Source organism: Condylura cristata, unplaced genomic scaffold (assembly GCF_000260355.1).
Source record: "Condylura cristata isolate star-nosed mole 26May11 unplaced genomic scaffold, ConCri1.0 scaffold00019, whole genome shotgun sequence".
Lineage (NCBI taxonomy): Eukaryota > Metazoa > Chordata > Mammalia > Eulipotyphla > Talpidae > Condylura > Condylura cristata.
In genome coordinates this window covers 8,364,427-8,369,809 of record NW_004567120.1, presented here as the reverse complement: position 1 = coordinate 8,369,809, position 5,383 = coordinate 8,364,427, and the positions used below count along the sequence as shown (strand labels likewise).

The following is a 5,383-nucleotide window of genomic DNA, read 5'->3' as shown; positions in this document are numbered from 1 at the left end:
GTGCTTTAACCCGCTGCGCCACCAGGGAGGGCCTAGACACATCTTTTATTAGTAGCAAAGCTGATAATGTGCACAAGCATGCACTCATGCATGCACTACACATGCAATAAGCCAACCCATATATACCACACACAACTACAAGTCATATAAATCAATACTTTGTGAATACTATGGCTTTACCTTGACTTCTTTATTCCCTCATAATATTTACTTTTCTTGTTGCTGATTAAGAACACTTATATAAAAGCAGTATTCCATTATCAAAGTTTTATAAGGTTGTTCCAAAGTAATCATTTGTCTTTACACAATTCATATTGTGTTCTTGATTTACAAAGATTCTAACACGTGTACTGTAACAAAACCAAACTGAAACTAACCCTGTAAATCTAACTATAGAATTGAAGCTACCAGAGGGGAGGTATTTGATAAGGATTAAAAGTGGGAGGGGGCCCAAAGCTCTATGGACTATGTTTGCCTTGGTGGTGGGTCTGATGTGATAAATACATCTGAGAAGATGTTAATTTTTTTATATATAGTGTTGTAAACCCAGTTACATCAATTAAAGAAAACACAAAGGAGTATTTCTTGTATGTCTTCTACTTTTGCTTTAATTTTTATTAAATTTATACTTACTTCATAAACAAGTAAATAATATCTATTTATTCCTAGTTTATGGTATTCTCATATACCTATCAATTTTAAAATTTATTCTGATATATATGGAATGAGATGGAAAAGCAATTTACATTTTCCATTCTTCATTTGCCAGTCATTCCAGAAATTCTTTTCTTTTCCCTGTTAACTTGAAATGTCTCTAAAATAATTTCTAAAATTGGAAAATATTATCTTGCTGTAATTCTCCCTCTACCTATCAACCAACAGTATACTTCATTCACAGAACTATACCATTAATGGTAGTTACAAACACTAGCCACCTATGTGATTGAAAAGTCTACAATATGTGTTTAAAGGCATCAAAACCACACTTGAATTAACAAGGTCCTTTTCATTCAAACAATACCAGGACATTATGTGTTCAAGTACCCTTTAATTTTGTGTACAATCTAACAGAAAGCCAGTAGGTTCTTGGGATTCAGGGAAGAAAGGAAAGCTGTATTCAGGAAGCCAAATCCAATATTCCTTTGTTTAAATGGTGTACCATTACAAAATAAGTATCTTGGTATCAGTGAAATAAATTGATAGTACAGGGAAGTAGACTTCAAAGTGAATTTGATGGCTTCTTATGATCAGGAGGTCAGATCACTTGTTCTTAAGATTTACTGTACTTTACAATCTATATATAATATAAGAAATAGTATAGAAACTTTCAAAAAGTCAAGGCAAAAGCCGCAACCTAGCAAGTATTGCTTTAATGTTTCAAAAGCAGCCCAAACAATGTATTGTTCAAGAAAACCCAAAGCACACATATAGAATTTTCCCTGTTGTGAGCATTCTATGTGGGAGACTTGTGCTGCTATGTCTTATGTATATAAATGGATTATAGCACTTTAGAAAAAAGTTCAATGCATCTTTCAAGTGTTTCCAAAATGAAAATAAAATTTTTTTAAGAGCTAAAAGACAGACTCAAGCCAATACTAGTGACAGCAAAATCTCAGTTTTACCTTTAGTCTCTTAACTTCAAATGCAATAAAAACTACATAATAAAACCAAACAAAAACTCCAGTTTTAAATTTATGGGAACGTAATCAACGCCAGATTTAAGATTGAAAAGTAGTACTTTGGGCAAAGGTAATTTAAAGAACAAAAAAAAAAAATCATTACTTTAAAAGCTATTAGTATATACTCCAGAGAATTTAATTCAAACTGTTTTCCATACCTTCAAAAACATTAAATGTTGACTCAATCACCTGAGAGATGTGGATATAATGATCATTAATCAAATACTCATCTAATAAATCTAACAGATTTATATCGCTCACCCAACCACGCTGGCTCAAAGACTGCAACAACTTTCTCTTTATGTACACATGCAGGAACTAAGATGTTGAAGTCTAGATTAAAGTAAAAAAAATTAAGGATTCTTCTATTTAGCCAGAAGGAAAAATAGTGAGGAACAAAATAATACAATTACAATTTAAGACTAGAACATGAGATTATACATGTCCACAACCAAGTGATGCCTAAATTATTATATTTTCTTTATAACATACAAGTATTCAGAAATTTCTTAAGACAATGCAGGAAGAGGTTTTGTTGTAAAGAGTAGTTTTGGCCCTCCCTGGTGGCACAATGGGTTAAAACACAGCACTGCAAGCTAGCCACAGTTACTTCAGTACAAGTTGGATCACCAGCCCCAGTGGTGATCCATATGGCACAGCAGACCTCTCATGTCTCATCCACTGCTCCCCTCAGCAGTGTACTTCATCAATCTGCCTGTTCTGCTCCCCACTCTGTCTCTGGTGAATATTCTCACCGCCCCTGCACCTCTGGACTTTATCCCAGTTCTGTCTGCATAAATTAAGTAATTAATTTTTAAAAAGTAGTTTTTAGCTTAGTTGATATGGTCCGTGCCTTACTCTATGATCAATTTTCCTTCACTTGGCTCTCATATGACTTTGCCTTCATATTGACTATATTCCTGTTTTTCTATCATGACAAGTTCTTTCCAGCATTAAGGGTTTTGCATTAATTGCTTCCTCAGCTTGGAAGAAATTTCCTCTTGATATTCCCATGACTGGCTGTTCATATCATTCAGGTTTCAATCACTACAAATTACTAATTTACAAAAGCCTTCTCTACCAAATGAAAGGAGTCTATCACTATCATATATCTATTTTAAATGCCTCCATATTTTGTATCTGTATTAATTTCTTACAGTTAATTATTTATTTACTTAGTCAATACTTCTCACAGCTGACTCCATGAGGGCAAGTGATTTAGTTTGTTTTGTTCACGGTGGTATTCCCAACAGTTGTGACATTGTTGACAATATATTGATATATAAATGTTTTTAAAAAGCTATTACATTTAAACTGGTTTTCATTTTTTTCAAACCAATCATCCATGAATGATATTGATACCCTCTAAGAACACAAAGGTTAGATCCAAAAATTATGTCTTCAACTATCTTATTACGAATACATATCTGCTCCTAAAATAACTTTGGACAAACTAGCTATATTTTAAAACATTTTTCACTTATTCATATTTTTTAATGCAATCAAGGTTGGACTCAGTGCCTATGCCTCCAGTTGGATCTGGCCTATTTGTCTTTCTTATTGCCACAGCAAATAAGCAGATGGTTCTTAATAGGGAAATAAAGCAACTTTTAGTATATGTGAATTGAAGGCACACTTACAGAAAGTATGTCTAATAGGTGAAAGTCTGTTTCTGTAAAATGTCAGCTCTAAAGCCTTGAAGAGATGACTGTTTTTTTCAAATGCCAGCACAAAATGAAGACATACACACATACACACAGGAATATAGTCTAATTGAAAGGAAAAAGATGTGCAATGAGCTCAGGAAAATTACACATGAACAAACCTAGAATGAAAGTGAAGACAATATATTTAAAAAGGATCAACTGAAATTTTGTACCTGAGGAATAATTGAGCTAAAAATTCATTGAGGTGTTCAATAACAGACCTGGTCACAAAAGAAAAGATTCACTGAACTCAAGACTCATTTAACATTACCTGACGTATCAAAACAAAAAAAGAAAAAGAAAAAGAGAGTAAAAAAAGTCTAGGAGATCTGTCAATAGGATTGGGATATATGGGCGTTCCTAGGGTTGGGAGAGAGGAGGAGCAGAAACTTATAGCCCAAACTTTGCAAATCTGGAAAGGTGGACATCAAAATTTAAGAAACCTAGCTCTTACATAATATTGACCTAAATAAGCCCATATCAAGACACATTTAATCAAACTGTCAAAAGTTAATGACAAAGAGGAAACTGTCAAGAAAAAAAGTGCAAATTCCTAATTACAAATGAACAAAACTGGAAGCCTCATAATTTCTGATTTCAAAATTTATTACATAACAACACCAATCCAAATGGGTGATAATGGCACAAAAACAAGGATACAGACCAATGGAACATAAAAGAAAGCAACAATAAACCCACAGATACACAATAAACTGAACTTTGACAAGGTCACCAAGAATACACTATGGGAAAGTATAATGTCTTCAACAACTGATACTGAGAAAATTGAATATCCACATGAAAATAATGGCATTAACTCTAAACACTTACACTAACTAGAAAAATCAGCTCAAAATGGCTTAATACTTAAATGTAAGACCTAAAATTGCAAAACTAGTAGCACAAAACTCAGGCAGTAAAAGCAAAAATAATTAATTCAGATTATACCAAGCTAAAAATATTATGCACAACACAAGAAAAAATCAGCAGAAATTATGAAAGAAAATATTTGTAAATTATATATTAAAGGGTTTGTATCCAAAACATATAAGGAACTAAGGAATTCCCACAGCTCAATTGCAACAAAATAAACAAAAAAAAATACCAATTGAGAAATGGGCAAAGGGTCTGGCCAGATATTTTCCCAAAGACATAAATAGTCAATAGGCATACTTTAAAGACACTAATGGGGGAAGTTATGAAGATAATGTGATTTCTGGTTGATCTGCTAGCTGGATGCAGACAACTGGAGGCTCCTCAACACCTTTCCTTAGAATGTACATTGTTTGCATTCCTTTCTCCCAGAAACTGCAGCAAAGACAGTGCCTTGAGACTGTAATGTCGTACTGAGATCCTCTGGATGGTACACAAGTCTGAACCGAGTTAAAGACTCTATGTAAACTTTTAAGATTTGGAGGGTGAGTACAAAAAAAAATCTGTCTTAGATGATCATAGTAAGTTCCTCTGCTCACTAAAATTCCTACCTATCAACTTGGAATTATCTGTCTCTTTCTTGAATCTGTCCTTGCCTTCCAGATATGGAGGGATGTTCTATATTACACCAAGAAAGCTCTCAAGATTGTGATCCAAGAGATACTCAGCATCACTTATCAGGGACATTAAAATAAAAACTAAACTAAGTTTCTCTGCTAGAATGGCCATTATTATAACACACTAACATAGACAATAACAAGTATTGGCAAGAATGTAGAGAAATTGGAACCTGGAAGACTAAGGATGGGAATGTAAAAATGATTCAGTCACTATGGGAAACAGCATGGAATTTCTGCAAGTAATTAAAAGTAGAACTATAATATAATCTAGCAACCCAACTTCTGGATATACATTTAAAGGGATTGCAATTGGGATTTTGAAGAGCTATCTGGACACTCATCTTCATTGCAGTATCACTCACAAAAGCTGAAAGTTAAAAAGTAACCTCAATGCTCACCAAAAAAATGAGTAAAGATAATATGTGCTCGCTCTCTTTCTCTCTCT

At 33.5% G+C, this 5,383-nt stretch overlaps 1 protein-coding gene across 1 annotated transcript in view; it reads right to left on the bottom strand.

The window, feature by feature from the left end:
• Window positions 1-5,383, bottom strand: part of DIAPH2 (diaphanous-related formin 2) — an 831,186-nt gene that overhangs the window by 703,238 nt on the left and 122,565 nt on the right. The window lies entirely within an intron of this gene.